This window comes from Leopardus geoffroyi, chromosome A3 (assembly GCF_018350155.1).
Source record: "Leopardus geoffroyi isolate Oge1 chromosome A3, O.geoffroyi_Oge1_pat1.0, whole genome shotgun sequence".
NCBI lineage: Eukaryota > Metazoa > Chordata > Mammalia > Carnivora > Felidae > Leopardus > Leopardus geoffroyi.
In genome coordinates, this window is record NC_059336.1 from 25,145,081 (window position 1) to 25,166,733 (window position 21,653).

A 21,653-nucleotide genomic window follows, 5' to 3' on the forward strand; every position below is an offset into this window, starting at 1 on the left:
CACAAGGAACAGTATGGCCATACATCACCCCTCACACAATCAAAAAGGAGTGACTGGCATTTAGAGTTACCTAGCCACTAAGGGTAGAACCTGAGAAGAAATGAGGTGGAACAAAAGGGGCCCACCCAAACCCTATAAAACAAAGTCCCATGCCTATTGTCATGGGCATTCACATTTGAAGCTCTGCAGAGAGCTTTCATGCTATTCTTAACCACTAATCTTATACTATAATAAACTTTTGTTTGCTGCTCATTAAAGAAAAAAATTTTTTAATGTTTGTTTATTTTTTGAAGGAGACAGAGATAGAGCATGAGCGGAGGAGGGGCAGTGAGAGAGGGAGACAGAATCTGAAGCAGGCTCCAGGCTCTGAGCTGTCAGCACAGAGCCCAGTGTGGGATTCGAACCCACAGACCATGAGATCATGACCTGAGCTGAAGTTGGACGCTCAACCGACTGAGCCACCCAGGTGCCCCTGTCTGCTATTCATTTTATCCTGTGTCCGCCTCTTCATTCTTCCAAGAGGCGAGACAACAAATCCCAGCTGTTAAGGTAAAAAAAAAAATCCTATAACAATCTCAGCTCAAAATCCTTAGTTACATCTGCAAAGCCCCTTTTTCCAAATTAGGTCACATTCACAGGTTCTGTGGATTAGGATGTGAATATATCTTTTTAGGGGAGCCACCATTCAACCCATTCTTGGGGTACCAATGATCCTAAAGATGTGGGGGAAAAGGAAAGGCAGTGACATCACAGAATGAACAAGATCTTTAAACTGAGCATTAGACAATACTGTGGCCAGTGTTCCCCACCTGGGAATATCTTACTGGACACCTGGCTCTTTTTCACCCTGGCTGTTGCCAAGTTCTCTCTTCCAATCTCCCCTCTATATGCTGTGTACAAAAAGTCCATTGAAACAAAGTGCTAAATAGAGGTTGGAAGGCAAAGATCTATGAGGCAAATACAAAAGAGTACTTAGGTAAAACTGAAAATCCGTGTTGCTTAATCAGGAACAGCAGAACAGCAAGGTTGGCCCCTCAGCAGGTATCCCGTTGCAAAATCAATAGTTTTCTTGAAATATTTTCCCAAACAAAAGATCAATTCTTTCTCAAGGAAGAATTCTAACATCTGCCTATAGAGTGCAATAAGCACAAAGTGCTTCTAAAATAATGAGATTTCTCCCAGCACCTGTAATCCAGGAAACTGTCAATCTGATCTTGCAGAGAATTTCGACTTCCCTGGCTCCTTGTTCAGCAAGGGATTTTGCAGAGACCAGAATTCTCAGTACAGGGAACATTCCATTAGGCTGTGCTCATTTTTCTCTTTAGGCCTTCAAGCAATAGTCCCAAACAGAAAAGCAACTCTAGCTTATTTATGTCTGTTATTTTTGAATGTAGAGTTATGTGGGGGAAAGGATATCCCCTCTCTGGGCTTTTTCTGTCATTAAAGTCTGGTATCGTGGTTTACATTAAGAAATAGATATTTGGGGGACGCCTGGGTGACTCAGTCAGTTAAGTGTCCGACCTCGGCTCAGGTCATGGTCTTGCTGTGAGTTTGAGCCCCGCATTGGGCTCTGTGCTGACAGCTCAGAGCCTGGAGCCTGCTTCGAATTCTGTGTCCCCCTCTCTCCTGCTCGTCACTCACTCACGCTCTGTCTCTCAAAAATAAATAAACATTTAAAAAAGGAAATTAAAAAAAAAAAAAGAAATAGGTATTTGGTCCTCCAGCACAGACCTTCTAAAACCCTTGGAATTTCCCAAATGGTAAGTGCCAGAAAGGTAAAAGCGGCATCTTTTGTTATCCATAACAAGCTCCTTTCAATCACACCTGAGTTTATGCTAATGATGACTTTTGAAAAGCCCCTGCGGATGGGGGCTGGTTTCCAGGGAACCAACAATTAGAAGTTTGGAACTTTCAGCCCAAAGCTCCATGGAGAGGAGAGGGGCTGGACATCCAGTCCCATCACCAATGGCCCATCACCAATGGCCCAAATCACTTGGACACTTCAACCCTGTCCAAGTGATGAAGCCTCCATAAAAACCCAGGATGGGGTTTAATGAGATTCTGGGCTGGTGACCATGTGAAGGTATGGGGAGAGTGTGTTAGCTTCTCACTCTCTCCCCACCGACCTTTACCTATGAATCTTTCACCTGGCCTTTCATTTGTATCCTTTAATATCCTTTGTAATAAAGTGGGAATCTAGTAACTGAGCTGGTTTTCTGAGTTCTATGAGCTACTCTAGCAAATTAATTGAATCCAAGAAAGGGGTCATGAGAACCTCCTATTTATAACTGGTTGGCTGGTCAAAAACACAGGTGATAACCTGGACTTTAGATTGGCATCTGAATGGGGAGGGCAGGGACAGACTCTTGGAACTTGAGCACTTCGCCTCTGGGATCTGACACTATCTCCAGATCCTGTCAGAATTGAGTTAAATCTGTAGGACACCAATCAGTGTCCACTGAGAATTGCTTAGTAGTGTTGAAAAAACACACAAGACTAACACAAGGAGAGGGGACCCCCCAGGACATCTGCAGACACAACTCAGATGTTGTTCCTTTTTATCTCTTCTAATATAGGTCTTCCATGTCAGATTTCACTTGAAATAAGTTTGAAGACTAGTGACTTTGATGACTTCTAAGGGCTACCTCCAGGTCTACCCTTTGCTCAAGTCACTTAATAAATATTTGCTGAGCACCCACTCTGTGTGAAGCACTGTTATAGGCACCAGGGCCACAGCAGTGAACAAACGGGCAAACATCTTATTAAAGAAAAAGAGTCAACAGGCTCAAAATGGAGTCACTTGTGTTAAGCCCCACATCGGCAAACCAAGACTTAATACCTAACCTAACTGCAGTTTCAACCTCTCCCAGGAATATAATCTTAAACCAGTAAATCTGGAATTTTCCTGGTCAGCACTAGTGAGGTAATCCATCTGACAAGACGCCTTTCGACTCCCAAAGAAAGATGAGGTAGTCTGCTTTTTCTTTGTCCATGCCTCCTTCTGCCTATCGAAGGGGTTCAGGACAGTCCTCCCTCTCCCCCTACCAAATATGCCACTTTAACATCTGTATTGTTTTGAGCTGAAGGCACTTGAGACCCTTTGCGCTCAAAAGCAACTTTTGTCCCTCCCTTAACTATACAGAAGAATCTAAACTGGGGGTCTTTCCCAGAATAAAAGTTATTAGCAGAGATGAATTTTATGAGTGACCCATCTGTATGGTAGGGCAAACATCTAATTACCAAACATCTGCTCTTATAGCCCCATGAAGTGCATTCCTTCTGTCTGAAATCACAGACCCCACCTCTTTCTCCTTAGCTCAGAACATATATATATCTCATTTTACCTGTCTTCAGAATTTCCATGTCTATATGGATTCCCCGTACATACACTTATTAAATTTGATTTTCTCTCCTGTTAATCTGTCAATTTGATTCTTAGTCCAACTTTAAGGACCTTTGAGAAGACAGAAATTCTTGCTCCCTGACACTATGAAAATCACTTTGTTCAGTTCTTTAGAACTCTTTTCTGTTTGCTAGATGGGATGCTGCCTGACCCATGAATTGTTGGATAAAGCCAATTTGGTATTTAACTTCACTCAGCTGAATTTTGTTTTTTTAGCAATTTCTATCCTCAATAGAGTGTCCACTAGAGTAGGAGGACATGAGATAATTTCCTTTTTAAAGTAAATGGACAGTAGATGAGAAAGTGATGAGTGCTCTGGAGAAGAATCAAAGTGAGGGTGTGTGCAGTGTTTAAAAGGGGATCAGGGAGGAGCACCTGGGTGGCTCAGTTGGTCAGTGATTTTGGCTCAGGTCATAATCTCATAGTCGGTCGTGGGATTTAGCTCCTCATCGGGCTCTGCACTGAGTGTGAAGCCTGCTTAGGATTCTCTCTCTCTCTCTCTCTCTCTCTCTCTCTCTCTGCCCCTCTCTCCTGCTAGTGCACATGTGCTCTCTTTCTCTCTCTCAAAAAAAAAAAAAAAAAAAAAATGTGAAAACAACACAAAAGGGTGATAGGGAAGGGAAGACTCCGTTGAAAGGCAGCACCAGAGCCAACTTGAGGGACGTGAGATATGAGACTTGAGGGATCTCATAGTAGTAAATACGGCCTATTATTTTTAATAGTTATGTGTTTATTGCAAGTATTTTTGGTTTTCATTTTTGGTGATGATCTATAGTTATCTTTTAAAATAAAAGTTTTTAAGCGTACAAAGTGGGAATTGATTTAAGTACAGTACTAAGTAAATTAGCAGAAGCAATATGCACAGTGTGAGGCATCCCAATTGGATGGGGGCCAACAGCGCAGTGCAGGGTTGGAAGGGGTGGCAGTGAAAGGATTCACCTGAGAAAGAAGAGAGGCACAGAATTTTACTGAATACACCACAGGGGAGCGGTGGGCTGGACGGCTAGGGTGGAGGGGCATAGTTGTAGGGCAGAGTGAGGGAGTGCAGAGACTATGGAATTTTTTGGTTATTTTAGGAAGTTCGTTGTAACTGGTCAGTTAGGGCCTATGGTTATTTCGAGGTGGGTCCCTTAATGAGCCTGTTTGCATTCAGCTTGCTGTTCACTGTGGGCCTTTTTGCCTTGGTTAAGCTTCCATTGCTCAAGCTTGTTGCCTACAAGCAACCTCTACATATAGCAAATATGAAGGTGATTCCCAAATGCTTGAGGCTGGGAAACACTGACTTTAAAATTCATTAAATTATTAGGGCACCTGGGTGGCTCAGTTGGTTAAATGTCTGACTTCTGCTCAGGTCATGATCTCGTGTTCGTGGGTTTGAGCCCCGCATCCAGCTCTGTGCTGATGGCTCAAAACCTGGAGCCTGCTTTGGATTCTGTGTCCCCCTGTCTCTCTGCACCTCCCCTGCTTGCGTTCTCTCTCCCCCCCACCCCCCGCTCTCAAAAATAAAATAAACATTAATTTTTTTTCATTAAATTATTACTGGTGGTTATTTCCTAGGGTAATTTTTTTTCTTGAAGAACAGTCTCACATCCCTAATAAAAGACACTAAGAAAATGGGAACCCAAGCTTGACACAGGCTTTGCAAGCCACCTCTCAAAAATGCATCCCAGAGTTTGTTCAATATTTACTTCTCACAAAGTCATTGTCCACAAAGACAGAACGTCAGTAGCACAGGCACAGGTAAAGGGTCATCCTGTGATGGCCTATTCAGGCAGGAATGAACCCATCTCTGGTTAAGACACTGTCTTCAAGTCTGGCAGAGCATAAAATCACCTCTTTAAAAAAATTTTTTTTTTAATTTAGAAAGCCCAGGCCCCACCTGAGAACAGTTGCATCAGAATCTCTGAGGGTGGGGTGTGGGCACCTGTGTGCTTTGAAAACTCTCAGGTGATTTCGTGCCTGCCTATCCTCTTGCTCCTTGGTATAGAGGAGAAAGTACTGTCTTGAATAAGACAGACCTGGGTTCAAATCCTTCTGCTTGCATGCTGTGTGATCCTAAGCTACTGTTTGATCCTTCTGGACCCATCTGTACATAGGTGCAATTGTACCCACCTCTAGGGTGGCTATGATGAAGCACTCACACAGGATTGGCCTTGTGTCCACACAGAGCATGCCAGACAAGGGAGGCTCAGGACCTCCTCGTCCCCTCCTTTCCTCAGTGACACTCCTACCACCCGGAGCTTCACACAGAATAAAGGGGCACTCAGGAGCAAGACCTCAGCTCCCACTCTCAGCTCTCAGACAGCAATGGTTTGAGCTGATTATTTGGAGGGAGTAACAATGCCTATGAATCAAATCCTTAATTCATTCTTTTTTTAAAAGATTTTATTTTCCACATGCACCCCAATGTTTATAGCAGTGCTATCAACAATAGCCAAAGTATGGAAAGAGCCCAAATGTCCATCGATGGATGAACGGATAAAGAAGATGTGGGGTGTGTGTGTGTGTGAATTTGGCCTGTATACACACACACACACACACACACACACACACACACACACACATATACATGCAATGGAATATTACTCGGTAAACAAAAAGAAGGAAATCTTGCCATTTGCAACAATGTGGATGGAACTAGAGGGTATTATGTTAAACGAAATTAGAGAAAGACAAATGTCACATGACTTCACTCATGTGGAATTTAAGATACAAAACAGATGGACATAAGGGAAGGGAAGCAAAAACGATAATAAACACAGAGAAGGGCACAAAACATAAGAGACTCTTAAATACAGAGAACAAACTGAGGGTTGCTGGAGGGGTTGTGGGGGGGATGGGCTAAATGGGCAAGGGGCAATAAGGAAGACACTTGTTGGGATGAGCATTGGGTGTTATACGTAGGGGATGAACCACTAGATTCTACTCTTGAAATCGTTATTGCACTATATGCTAACTAACTTGGATGTAAGTTAAAAAATAAAAATAAATAAATATTTTATTTTTAAATAATCTCTACACCCAAAATTGGCTCAAACTCACAACTCCAAGATCAAGAATCACATGCTCTACCAACTGAGCCATCCAGGGACTCTTTAATTCATTATCTTCTATTTTTAAATTAATATTTAATTATATCATTTCTGGGGCTCAGTCGGTAGAGCATGCGTGCAACTCTTGACCTTGGGGATGTGAGTTTGAGCCCCACCTTGGGCATAGAGATTACTAAAAAAAAAAAAAAAAACACTTTAAAAAATATTTAATTATATCACCTCTAATTAAGTCACTGCCTTTAAAAAAAATTCCACTAAAGTTAACATACAGTATTATATTACTTTAAGTTGTATAAGAGTATTTCAACTATTCTATACATTCTTCAGTGCTCATTGTAAATGTCCTCTTAATCCCCATCACCCCTTTCACCCATCCCCCACCCACCTGTGCTCTGATAACATCAGTTTGTTCTCTATAGTTAAGAGCCTGTTTCTTGGTTTGTCTCTTTTTTCCTTCGTTCATTTCTTGATTTTCATATTTGAGTGAAATCATATGGTATTTGTCTTTCTCTTTTTTGTTTTTAATTCACTTATTTATTTTGAGAGAGAGAGAGAGAGCAGGAGCAGGGGAGGGGCAGAGAGAGGGAGAGAGAATCCCAAGCAGGCTCCGTGCTGTCAGCACAGAGCCCAACATGGGGCTCAATGAGATCATGACCTGAGCTGAAATCAAGAGTCAGATGCTTAACCAACTGAGCCACCTAGGCAGCCCCTCTCCTTTTTTTATTAGAACATTATAAATAAAGCACAAATCTTCTTTGCCCAACTCACATAATCCTGGTCCCTGCCCCTTTCCCAATATTGAATTTGGCAAGTGCCTTCCAGAACTTTTAAGAGTACACTTATACTCAGGGGGTGCCTCGGGTGCCTGTCTCAGTCGGTTAAGTGTCCAACTTCAGCTCAGGTCATGATCTTGCAGTTCATGGGTTTAAGCCCCACATCCGGCTCTGTGCTGACAGCAGCCTGGAGCCTGCTTCAGATTCTATGTCTCCCTCTCTCTCTCTCTGCCCCTCCCCGCACTCATGCTCTGTCTGTCTCTCTCTCTCTCAAAAGTAAATAAACATTGAAAAATTTTTTAAAAATTTTTAAAATTTTACACATTTTATAGAAACTCATTCGCTCAGTAGTGGAATGAACACTGAATTGGGAGTCAGTGGGCTTATTGCCTGGCACCTCTGAATCTTAGGCTCTCCATCCTAGGCACAGTCTCTGTCCCTTGCCTGCTGTGACTCTCACCTTAACCACTTCACCTGCCTTATCACTGAGCTCCTGTCTCCTGCTGGGTCTCTGGTTTCTCCCACTCTACCCTTAATACCAGCCACCATGCCATTCTCCTGCTTAAAATTCTCTACCAGCTGTAGAGCCCAGCCCTGGTGAGGGCAAAGCCTACAGGAGTGAGATGCAGGAGGTCCAGGGGTGGTAGGACAGGCAGGAGCACTGAGAAGTGCCACAGGGGCAGCACAGAATCATGGCAACCTGGGAGTGACCTGCCTGGGAAACCCCCCTGACCACGCACAGACTCTCCATGAAGTCTACCTGAATGTGACTTCTCCCTCCCACCCCACGGTTCTATGTGCTGCTATTTCAGCGCTTTGCACACTGAATTTTAGCACATTATCTTCCTGCCTGTGTCCTCCTAGGCCTGTGAAACTTCTTGGAGGCTAGGAGTGTGTCTCTGAATACTCAGAAACCATGCCCATTTTGGTCGTTCAAGTAATAGATACGAATCAGTGTTTGTTGAAAAAACGATGCACTTGGGCTTGGAGTTTGATAGGCAGAACAGTCCTGGCAGGTAGTTCAGGAAGTCCAACATGTGTGTCAATCAGGAGTTCTGAAGTTGGCAAAGTATAATATAATGGCAGGGGGAAGTCAGACTCCAGTCCTAGAAGGTTTGTTATTTCAATTATCTGTTGCCATTTCACAGGCCACGGAAAATCTTTTTTTTTTTTTTCCTTCAACATAAGCTCTATGCCCAATGTGGGGCTTGAATTCATGACCCTGAGATCAAGAGTTGCATACTCAACCCATTAAGCCAGCCAGATGTCCTGCCACTGCAAATCTTAATGGCTTAAAACAATGATTTGTTATCTCTTACCATTCCAAGGGATGGCCAGATGCAGCTAGGCAGTTCTTCCACAGGATGTTTGCTGGGTCACTGGTAACTTCAACTGGGAGCTCATCTGGGGCTGGAACCACTGGGGGCTGGCTGGGCCTTACTCTCCTGAGAGTAAGTTGGACTTCTTGCTCAATAACGACACCACCTCAGAAAGGAACAGCAGCTTGGGCATCCAGAAATGGGAAGCATTGTTGGTGGTGTTAACCTTAAAAATAAAGCTGCCAATGGGGCGCCTGGGTGGCTCGGTAGGTTAAAGCATCCGACTTGGGCGAGAGCTGTGAGCCCGGCATCCGGCTCTGTGCTGACCGCTCTGAGCCTGGAGCCTGCTCAAGATTCTGTGTCTCCCTCTCCTCTGTCCCTCCCCTGCTCACACTCTGTCTCCCTGACCCTCTCTCTCTCCAAAATAAATAAACATTTTTTTGAAAAAAGATGTAGTATTTATCTATCTCTCAAAAATGAATAAATGTTAAAAAATTTTTTAAAATAAAGCTTCCAATTATTTTACCAACAACAACAACAACAACAAATGCGGTTTGGTTGTTGTTTCTGGAATAGCAGAGAATTACAACCTGAGAAAAGCAAACTATGACGAAACCATGGGCAAAACCACAGACTAAAGAAGAAGAATGTTCTTTTATAGAGAAAAGGGGCTGTTATAAACAAAAAGTCCATTGGGGTAAACTGGAGTTCCAAGTATAGTGGCTTTTCATTGGCTGAGCTGTGACTGTCTCTCATTGGCTGGGCTGTTGCGGAGGGAGGAGGAAAGCCAGAGAGTGGATAGGGAAGTAGTATCCAGGTGCAAAGCCTATCTCTTCCTGTTGAGTCTGCAATTGACCACAGGTGAGAGGGCACAAGAGCTCCCTGTCCAGGTCTCCTGATTTCATTTTATTTATTTATTTATGTGTTTGTTTGTGTTTGTTTGTTTGTTTGTTTGTTTAGTTAGTTAGTTTTGCTTTGTTTTGTTTTGTTTTTATGTAGGCTCCAGGCCCAAGGTGGGGCTTAAACTCACAACCCTAAGATCAGAGTCACATGTTCCACTGACTGAGCCGGCCAGGTGCCCCTCCTGATTCCATTTTAAACAAGATTTCCCTTTATTAATTTTCACAATGGCTGTCTTTGGAGGCAATTTCCCTTAGTTGGAAAGAAAACTAGTCTTTTCTTCCAGATGCCAGACTTTACAGTCATCTTTATGTAGGTCAATGATGGAAGAGGACAGGTGGTTGGTGATGCCTATGGGAGAGGCTGAGCATTTGTAGGGAAAAATCCAAAATAGTCACTAACTGCCAAGGCTGTCAGAAAGTGGGTGAATGAAAGGAACATAGAGGCAGGAGAATGGTAGGGAGGTCAAGGCTGAGGTTTAGGACTGAGCTCCTAGATGGGGGAGGAGCCAGAACTCCCCCTACATGTGTCACAGAGGTGAGCTGATGACAGTCACTTCAGGATGAACATCCATAATCTGATTTTATTGAGGGGGGAGGGGAGAAGAAGCATCTGGAGACATTGTCCCCTATTCTGACCTGCCTAGGGGACCACAGGTCTCACCCGTCCCCAATCCCTAGGGATGGATCTGGTCCTCTCAGACCCTGTAATTATTTCTGAGCTAACTCTCCCATTTAGGACAAGACAATTCCCTGAGTTTCAATTGCCTCCAGTTAAAGAATAAGGATATCTGTCCAGTTTCTCCTGCTAATAAATATTTGAACAGCAGTTTGTTAATTTTTCTTACTGCGACAGATCAATTGCTATTTTACATTACACTCAACTTCTATTAGTTTAGGATTTACTTCCTCAGTGATACCACCAGCATTGGGCTTGAATAATACATTTTACCCTAGACAAGCTCATTAAATTCTTGAAGGTGAGTAGACAAAAGGGAGGGAGAACCAGCCCTAATTTTACAGTTTTGAGGGTATCTATTTAAATTCACTAGGGGAGTGCGAAGCAGGGTAGGGGCCATGAAGTGCTAGATAATGAAGAATAGAAACTACAAGAAGGACAATCCTGTTGGGCCTCAGGCCACCAAAACTAGCCCTTTCCCAGAGCCAACCCCACCCCCAGGTTGGCTTCTGATACCCCTAAAGTGTTCAAGGCTTGGCCATGACCCAAATAGGACTCCCATTTCCCAATCTGTTCCTCATCTTCCTACTTTCTGACAATTAAATCATATTTTTTAGGGTCTCATTTTGCTTCTTAGAACTGACATTCAGCCCTACTGAGGGTGGCAAGGTTTTCTCATCTGTAAACAGAGGATTTTACAATGGTTATCGTGTTCACACTGTTCATCGTTATCATTGTAAATATCATGCTATCACTGACCCAAGGGCTACATTCCTCTTTTCAGACTCCTTTGTCTGAAAAGACAAAGGTGCACTTGGGGTGCACCTCATTGGTGACTGTGGCACCCTGTATTGAGAACACCTCTAGCCCAGAAGTCAACTGCCCCCCCCCACTCCTCTCTGACTCCAGACCCTGCCCCTGATGGCTTGATTCCCCCCTTTCATTCCTACAAGGAATATAGTACATACCCCACATACCCATTATAGGGCTGAAAAACCTAAAGAATTTGCATAAGAAGTAGGAAGAATTAAAAAGTCGAGTGGGTTTTAGAAATGCAGTTTATGATCATATTCTTATTCTCCTGCAAGACTTCAGACTCTCAGATCTCACTTTCTAGGTAGGGTCTGATCTTAACCCTTCAGCTTGATACTCAGCTCTGCTGAAGAAGGCAAAATAACATGCCCAAGGTCACAGGTAAAAAAAGGAAGACAGTAGGGAAACTTCAAAGTAACAGGATTGGATTTCTTTACAAAAAGGACCCATGCTTCCTCAGTTAGCCATCCTTCCCCAGATCAGTTCCAAAAGCTACTGAAATTAAATCCCCACAACCTAAGAGCTGGTAGAACATGAGTCACCAGTACAGATTCCCTTTGCATTTATGGTCATTTTCCCTGTGTGTCTTTATGTTCTTTCTTTCAGGAGCCTAGATTGGGCCCATCCCAATCAACCAGAAAGGTTATGATCATGTTTTATCTCAAAAGAAAAGGGCATAGGGCCTCGGTTTCTGACCTCCCAGGTAACTCCTGGCCCATATGCAAAATTTCCCAACTTATCCCCAGCTTCAGCTTTGCAAACCAAGGGTTAACTTTGAGGGGCATATTTATGCATATGCATATTTATGCATATTTAAGGCATAATGTCCTTCGTAGCACAATTCCCCAGAGTAAGAGGTACCAACTTCGTTATAACTGCACATTTCAGAGGGAAGCTTCTGGAAGAGTCCAAGAGACTCTGCTACATTTGGATAGGGAAGTGACTAAATTATTTTATGTCCCAGAACACCTAACATCCCACTTTATGACTACTTGGAAAGCCAAGAGGGATAAATGCAGGACAGTGCTCATAGGGACCAGAACTTGAACCTTGGTAACACAGGCACATTTTCCCCCTCTTCGGGCCCAATCTTTCTCTTTCCTCTTTTCTTTGGCCAGCTTCCCCTGCTCCTATTTTCATATAATGTCCACATGCCACCTAAGTTTGTTTGCATTCGCTCAACAGCAGACCTTGAAACAAGGATCCAAGTGCAAGCAGTTTACTTGAGAGGCACACCAACAAATGCTGGTCAGGGAGTCGAAAGTGAGAGAAAGGAAGGGAAGGAAGCATGATCAGCCAGTTACTATTGTGCAACAGGATCTCAATCCTACCAGAAAACTCTGGATATGGCGTAGAACATGAGTCAGAGTTAACCCACCCAAGGAGTAAGAGCACTGCAGAATTCATCCCTCAATTGCAATCGGTCATTGGTGGAGGACTGCACCCTGGGCATTCACCCTCTGGTACTCTGGCTTTTCCTGTACGCCTGTGACCATGCCTTCAGCAGAAAGCAGCCAGATAAAAGGCAGGAGGTGGCAGGTCCCAGGAGTTTGTACTAAACAGTGTTCAGGGTGTTGAGCAGGGGATCTCACAGTTATGGATGGTGCACCAGTCATGGCTGCCCCCTTGCCCCAGCCAAATACTATGGAAATTTTCATCACTAGGACTTGCCCTTTGTCATGGCTGAATTATGTCCTCCTAAACTTTGTATGTTGAAGCCCTAGACCCCAGTTCCTTAGAAAGTGATTGTATTTGGAGAAAGGGTCTTTAAAGAGGTGATTAAGTTAAAATGAAGCTGTTTGCATGAGCTCTAATCCAATCTGACTGGTGTCCTTGTAAGAGGAAATTTGGGCACACCCAGGGATGTACACACACAGAGAAAAGACCATGTGAGGACACAGAGAGAAGGTGGCCACCTACAAGCCAGAGAGAGAGGCCTCAGGAGAAACGAACCCTGCCAGTGCCTCGAACTTTAACTTATAGCCTCCAGAACGTGAGAAATAAATTTCTGTTGTTTAAGCCACCCGGTCTGTGGAACTTTGTTATGGTAGCGCAAGCAAACTAATTCACCCTTTTCTGTTTCTGTTTCTCCACCTGCAGACTTGCCTCTGGTTGGCCCAGTTCATCTTTCCAAGCCAGGCCACAGGCCAGAAGTGACTGAGCCATCTTTGGGTGAGGTGTCCATCTCAGTCCAATCAGCTGTGGGGGGAAGCAGGGCCACATGGCCTGCACTGTGCGTGAGGACAGATCTCTGCGTGAGGGGGCATCATTGGGGAAGGCACCCCAAAGTTATCTGTACCTTGGCCTTCTGAGATGGTTCCAAGCTGAGGTGACCAGTCATCCATGTGTTTGCTCTAATCTGGGGCATCTCCAGCCACTGGAGATCTATTCATCCTAGAAATAGATCATCCAAGGAAATAAGCCAAAACGAGGCTGACCATCTAAACACTGCTTCAGACAACCCACACCTCAGGCCACATGTTGGCTAGTTTCCTAGCTCAAGGACTGTGATCATGGGGCTGAAACAGAAGTTGAGAAGCACAGCTCGCCTTGTCTGGAAACCAGCAGGATGTGAAGCTGACAGTTAATTAGATTAATTAGGAAACCATGCCTTAAAATGTAATGTTGTTTTCATGAGCTTTTAAAGCCTATCAAAATGTTTGCTGAGCTTTATGGCTGGTAATTAACAATCTTGTAAAAATATACAAAGAAACAAGGAGATAAATGTCAGGGAGCTAATGAATGTGACAGCTGCCAGACACACAGACAGAGAGCCTTGTTCTGGTCTTCCTACAGTGGAGTTCGAATTCCAACTCTCCTTCAGCTTGCTATGGCCTCAAACAAGTTCCTGACCCTCTCTGGTGTCATATACTTCTCCAGTGAGAAAGTGTGATGACTGCTAAGCCCCACACCAGCTACATTTCTTGGCCTTTCCCTTTCTTGTACCTCCCAGCACAGTCCTGCAGGCTCCACTGCTCTGAGGGCTATTCAATCATCAAGGCCTAAGTGTCCACACAATAGGTAGGATTCTAGTATCTCAGGGAGATCCTCAGCATCGCACTCCATAGAAGTGGACGTACAAACCTTTTGTGGCCAAAGGTCCACTCAACCTTCTTTGGCAACAAGTTTTTCCTTTGGTAGCTCTGTCCCTCCTGGATCTCAGTCCCCGTGGTTTAGACAAAGTTGATTCCACCTTGGTGCTAGGGTGGGCTTTTGCCTCAGCTATAGAAATCAGAGCATCTCAATCTCCTGACCACAGTGTTTTATTCAGGGAGAGCCAGCTGACCCAATCGGAGCCAACGAGGTACAACAGAGACGCTCTCTGTTCAATTCCCCTGGAATGACTTAGGCTTAGGATTGTTGACGGCTATCATGGCACATGTGAACTGCCAATCCAGCATGGAGGAAGGCTGAGCCATATGATGGAAAGACACCAAATTATAGTATCACTGTTTGGACCCCCAAGTTTAGCCATGTCTTAAATTTACCATTGGACTTTTTGATTGCATGAACCAAAAAGTTCCTTTTATTTAAGCCATTTTAAGGTGAGTTTTCTATCAGTTGCCTAAGAGTTCTAACAGTTATATGGTGTGTTTGTGAAAATAGGGGTGTGTGTGTGTTTCTAAACAAAGTTAGAAAAATAGGGGAAAAAGGAAAAAATTTTAAAGTGAAAGCACATGCTAGAATTTGCACATGTTGTTTCCTGTGTGTAAAATGTCATTTGTCCTCTTTTTCTCTTTGAGAATTCCTATTTATCTTCTCAAAGCCCATCTCGATGGCATTGCCTCTTTCTCAGCTTCCGAGGCAGGCAGTCACTCCTTCCTCTGTGCCCTTGCATTGGGTTGCTACGTGAAGTTTCTCCATATACCTTTAACTCGGGGACCCTCCATAACCGGACTGGAATGGATACATAAGACTGCTACTTGTACCTGACTCAAATTGTGAGAAGGAACAGAGGAAAAAAACCTTCAACTGTTGTTGACAAGATTCATTATAGTACCCAATTTGCATGATAAATTCCCAGAAAAAGTTGGCTTGAATAATTGGTAGGTTCATTTCTGGAAGATAATGACAGTCATGGAATCTATTGGGTTTCCTTTTTTGATTTTACCATCAGGGGACCCAAAACTAAATCCAATTCTCTTTTTGAAGTCACCAGTAACCTTCATGTTGCTAAATCCAATGGTCAATCCTCATTTTTCACCTTACTTATCCCATCAGTATCACTGGACATAGATGACCATTCTCTCTTTCTTTATCTGGCTCCCGGGACCATTTAAGCTCTTGGTTTCCCTCCCATATCACTGGCAACTTCTCAGTCTTTGTTGATTTTGCCTCATCTCCCCAGCCTCTAAACATGGGAAGGTCATAGGGTTTGGCCCTTTGTCATGTTCTCATCTCTGTGACATCACCTTCATTGGCAATCTAATCTCACTTTAAAGACCATCCCCTTGATGATCATGCCCAAATCTATATCTATAGCTGGGGTCTTTCCCCTAAATTTTGAACCTGTATGTTCAACTGCCAATTTTACATCTCTTCTTAGACTCCTGTATTAGTCAACTTGGGCTGCCATAACTAGATGCCACAGACTGCCAGCTTAAACAACATATATTTATTTTCTTCCAGTTCTGGAGGCTGAAGTCCAAGATCAAGGTGCCAGAAGGGTTGGTTTCTGATGAGACCTCTCTTCCTGACTTATACGTAGTCACCTTCTTGCTACGTCCTCAAATTGTATTTCCTGTGTGTGTGTGAGGAGCGAGATCTCTGGGTGTCTCTTCCTCTTCTTATAAGGACACCAGTCTACTGGATTAAGGCCCTATCCTTTTGACCTCATTTAACCTTAGTTACTTCCTTAAAGTCCCTATCTCCAATACAGTCACAATGAGCGTGGATTTTAGGGGCACCTGGCTGGCTCAATTGTTACAGCACGTGACTCTTGATCTCAAAGTTGTGAGTTCAAGCCCCATGTTGGGTGTAGAGCTCACCTAAAAACAAAAACAAAACATGGATTTGGGGGCACCTGGATGGCTCAGCCAGTTAAGCATCGGACTCTTGGTTTCAGCTGAGGTCATGATCTCACACTTTGTGGGATCAAGCCCCAGTGCAGAGCCTGCCTGGGATTCTCTCTCCCCTCCTACCACTTGCATGTTCTCTCTCTCTCAAAAGAAAGAAATAAACTTAAAAAAACATGGATTTTAAGGGGGCAAAATTCAGTCTATATAATTATATCCAATAGGCATCTCAAATGAAGCACATCCAAGACTAAGGTCTTTATCCTCAAACCTATTCCGCCCACATCCTTCCCCATCTCAGAAAATAAAAACTTCCCCCTTTTGGTTACTCAGACCAAAACCCTCGGGGGGAATCCTTGACTCCTTTCTCTTTTTTTCATAACCCCTCCTCTAATCCATCAGCAAACCCTATGGCCTCTACTTTAAAGTATAAAATACATCCTGACACCTCCTCACTGCTCCCACTTTATTCCAAACTACCTTCATCTCTTTCCTGGATCATGACAATGTTCTCCTAAATGCTTTTCCTGCTCCTGCCCTTCTCACCCTCCAGTCTATTTTACTCGTAGTCTCCAAAGACATTTCTTATAAGCCATAAGTCATATTGTGCCTTCCTCTGCTCCTGCAGTGGCACCATCATGCTTGGAGTAAAAGCCAAAGTACTACATGGCCTACAAGGCCCCACATGGTCTGTCCTTTTGTTACCTCTTTGACTTTCTCTACTACTGAGTGACTTGCCTTCATGCAAAGATGATGACTAGTGATCAAAGATGATGACTAGTCACAGGAGTGGGTGAGGTCACTCAGGGCAAGGGAAGTTAAGTAAGGAGAGGAGAGGAGAGGAGAGGAGAGGAGAGGAGAGGGGAGGAGAAGGGAGGAGGGAGAGAGGAGTGATGAGGGGAGGGGAGAGGAGAGGGAACAGGGAAGAGGTTGGGGTAGCGAGATGGACAAGGGGTAGCGAGAGGACAAGGAGAGGAGCCAGCAGAGGCGGGTCCACCAAAGCCTAGGAGAGAGATGTCTCCAGAAGGAACAATCTCTTACTAAGGGACCCCAAGGCTGAACATCTCATCCTTAATTTCCCTTTCATGCTGTTAAAATTTTTAAACCTTTTTAAATGATGAGCAATTTGTCAGCAAAGCAGTTGGCACCCAAGTCCGCTAAGGAGAAAAAATATTAGCATCTTTCGACTGGTCATTTTTTTCCCCTTTTCAGCATAAGCAGGCCAGAACTAGTATCCATTATTAATAGATGCATGTTTTATTAAAGGTATAAAGACCAAAGATTTGTAACTTTAATAATCCAGATTCTTATTTTAAATTCTCCAACATTATTATTTATTGATCAGCTAAGAATGTTTCTTTTGCAATCGCCAATCTGCCAATTCCTGGAGGGAAATAGAAGCTGTGGAATTAGGGGAGCTATAGCACTGACACCTACTTACTCAAGGACGTGCAACAAAACTCCCACAAAATGAGCACCCCCTCTGTGCTGGGCCCTGGGCAAGACACGGTGTGTAGGAAGCAGGATGGCAAAGACACAACCCTTCCCTAATTGGGGAGGCAGAAAAATAATCAATATATGGACCCAATGCAGTAATTTAGGTGTGTATGGGAAATACAGTTGAGTGGTTAAAAGCTTTTCTCTGGCATTAAGAAGGTTTAAGTCTCAGGGCCACAATTTACGTTGTGTGATCTTGGTCATGATACCTTTCCTCTGTGAGCCTCAGTTTCCTCATCTGTAAATTGGGGATGATACAGGTTTATCATGAAGATTAACTACAATAATGATGCAAATAGCTTGGTTGGCATGGTGTTCAGCACATAGCGAGTCCTTGTTAAATGGTAGCTAAGGCAGTGGTGGTAGTGATATTAAAAGTGTCAGGGGCCCACACCCTGGGCGTTGATTTTTCCTGGAGCCCCATATTGGATGTAGAGATTAGTTAAAAATAAAATCTTTTTTAAAAAGTACCATCTTAACCACTTTTTTTAAGATTTTTTTAAAAATTTTTTTAACGTTTATTTATTTTTGAGACAGAGAGAGACAGAGCATGAACAGGCGAGGGGCAGAGAGAGAGGGAGACACAGAATCTGAAATGGGCACCAGGCTCTGAGCTGTCAGCACAGAGCCCGACACGGGGCTCTAACTCACAGACCGTAAGATCATGACCTGAGCCGAAGGCGGATGCTTAACCGACTGAGCCACCCAGGCGCCCCTAAGATTTTTTTTTAAAACAATCTTTACATCCAACGTGGGGCTCGAATTCATGACCCAGAGATCATGAGTCACGTGCTCTACCAACTGAGTCAGCCAGCCATCCCTATCTTAACCATTTTTAAGTGTACAATTCAGTGGTATTAACTATATTCATATTGTTGTGCAAAAGATTTCTAAAACTTTTTCATTTTGCAAAATTGAAACTCTCTATCCATCAAACAACTCCCCATTTTGCCCTTCCTCAAGCCCTGAGGAACTACCATTCTACTCTGTTTCTACGAGTCTGACTACTTTAGTTATTTATTTTTAAGTTTATTTTATTTATTTATTTTGAGACAGAGACAGACAGAGAGAGGAGAAAGAATCCTCTCCTCTCTCCATGCTGGCAGGCTCCACACTGGCAACATGGAGCCCTATGTGGGGCTCAAACCCACGAACCATGACATTATGACCTGAGCCAAAACCAAGAGTCAGACGCTTAACCAACTGAGCCACCCAGCTGCCCCTAGCTTGGAGAGTTTTGAGCAAGGATGTGGCCCAATTTGGTCTGTGATTTAGAGCAATTGCTCTGGGGGACCGGTGTGTTTCTAGAATGAAGCGGAGGGCATAAAGTGGCAACAGGAAGACCGGAGAGGGACTAGTGCAGTTGTCCAGGCAAGATGATGGTGACCTGGCCTCAGGTGTGGCAGGGAGCTTGGATTCCAAAGACATTGTCAAGGTGGAATTGGCAGGATTTGACACAGGTAAAAGATATTGGTCCTAACTTTGGAAATCCAGAGGTGCCCCAGGTCTTCCCAGCCCCACCCAGACCCAGAAAGAGGAGAAAAAGAGGGGACCCGGCTGGTCTCCTTCATCCTAGCTGGCTATGTGGGCAGCTGAGGGAACGCAGCCCCAAGGGTAGAGCTGCCTGTGGTTCACCGTGTGATCTTGGAGAAGCCAGTGCCCCTCTCTGGTCCTCAGTTTCCCCATGTGTAAAGGGAAAGAGTAAAGCAGTGGTACTACTGTAGATGATGATGATGATGATGGTGATGATGATGGTGATGGTACAGGTGGTGGAGGTGGTGGCCAACTCTTCTTGAGGGTTTACTTTCTGCCAGGCACTCGCCTAAGTGCTGTATAAGCATTAGTGCATTAACGCAATTAATTCTATCAATACTATCATCCCCATTGCACAGATGAGGAAATTATGGCGCATCACTTGCCTGAGGTCACAGTGATAACAGGCAGAGCTGGAATCAAAATTCAAGCAGTTTGGCTCCAGACCATTCCAGGGAATCACTTGGAGAGCTTTACAATATCAGATTGGGGCACCTGGCTGGCTCAGTCGGTAGAGTATGGGACTCTTGATCTCGGGGTTGTAAGTTTGAGACCCACGTTGCGTGTAGAGATTGCTTAAAAATAAAATCTTTTTAGAAAATAAAATAAAGAATAAAATATCAGATTCCTGGATCCACCCTAGACCTGCTAGATTGGAGCCTCTAGTGTGACTCCAGACGTCAATTGCTAAGACACTCTCAGGGCTAAAGGTGAGGCTTGATACTGAGGGTTCTGTGGCAACAGGCAATGTCTGAGTCTGACCTGAGAGAGAGTGGAGCATGACTCTCCCCCATCTTCCCTCAGCACTGATTTTCCTTGGATCCAGGGGTGAGTGGCCCTTTTGGAGACAACCTCAAAAGGGGCGTCCAGGTCATTCTCACGCTTTCTCCCAGTCCCCCAGAGGAGGCAACCTCCAACCTCCCAACTCCTCCAGTCCTCCAGAGAAGGTCCCTGCAGGATATGAGGGAACATAGATGACAAATGATCCCAAGAAAAGACACTCGACCTCTCCAGTAACCTAGGAAATAAAAATGAAAGCAACAAAAAGATGCCCTGGAAGGTTCTCAAGAGGGAACAAATGCAGTCAGATGCTTTCTTAATCAAACTCACCCCTGCTCCATTTGGAACTTGGATGCACTTGAGTACTCTCAAGATCTAAATTACTCCTTTTGGTGGCGGTGGGGGGGGGGGGGTACATACCATCAGGACAACATTAGGTCCGCAAATATCTTGGCATTTGGTTATTTTTAAAAAGGCATTTGAGGGGCGCCTGGGTGGCTCAGTCAGTTAAGTGCCCGACTTCTGCTCAGGTCATGATCTCACGGTTTGTGGGTTCGAGCCCCATGTCGGGCTCTGTGCTGACAGCTCAGAGCCTGGAGCCTGCTGCAGATTCTGTGTCTCCCTCTCTCTCTGACCCTCCCCGTTCATGCTCTGTCTGTCTCTCTCTCTCTCTCTCTCAAAAATAAATAAACATTAAAAAAAATTTTTTTAAAAAGGCATTTGACATACTGTCAAACTAGATACCAACAACCAGTAATCACTAGAGTAATCACTTTTTGAATTTTTAATCTTAAAAAAGGGTTCAAAAATACTGCTCTCTGTGTTGAGGATGAATCTCACACACACAGCAAATGAGCAAAAGAAGCCAGAAACACACACACAAAACTAGATACCAGGTGATTGCATTTATAAGAAATTCAAGAATAGACAAAACCAATCTTTGGTGACATAAGTCAGAATAATGGTTCACTTTGAGGTATTGACTGTGAAGGAAACTTCTGCGTTGGGGGGGGGGGGTGGGGAGCGGTGCTGGAAATATTCTGTGTCTTGACCTAGGTGGGGATTATGTGGGTCTACCCAAAGTAAAAATTCATTGGGTCATACGTTTATAATGTATGTACTTTACTGTGTACAACCATACCTTAATAAAAATGCTTTGAAGAGCTAGATGATTATATCTTTGTGGTATGCATGCCTTTCACTGAAATTCAGATGGTGACTCAACAGTGATTGAGTGCCTACAGCGTGTATGGACATCTAAAGCAAGTGGCAGAGAGGCAAGGGTAGGTAAGGGTTTGGCTTTCTCCCCAAAAGGAGCAGGCACATGGCTCTGGACTTAGAACAAGGAACACAGCTGGAGGGGGTTTCTCAGGGCCAGCCATGTTTGATGCCATAGCGACCCCTCTTCCCACACACACACACACCCCAGAGGAGCCAAGACTAGCCCTGGGCAGCCTGCTTCATCAGGCAACTGGATCTGTCAGAAGAGAACCAGATGCAAGAGGCCAGGATGGGCAGGGACTTTGGGATGAGAATAGATGAAGCATAGTTAACAGATGCCCTGGCCACAGGAATCTGTCTGGTCAAAGACAATGGGTCTGGCCCATGGGGCAAGGGTGAGGACAGAGTCAGCAGAAAGGAGCATTAGAAAGGACATCAGGTCAGGCTGGACAATAGCTCACAGATAACAGGATTCTCACCTCTTAGTGGGACTACACGCCAGGAGGCATGGGCTCATAGTGGGGATAGGAGGCTGGATGAAAGATGTTCAGCCACCCAGATGGAAACCAGAATATCCAGTTCCTGCTCAAGATTGCACAGCAAGTCATTAACTGATCCAGGTCAAAACTCCACATGTTCTATACCCCCACGGGCTTCTTCCCACCTCT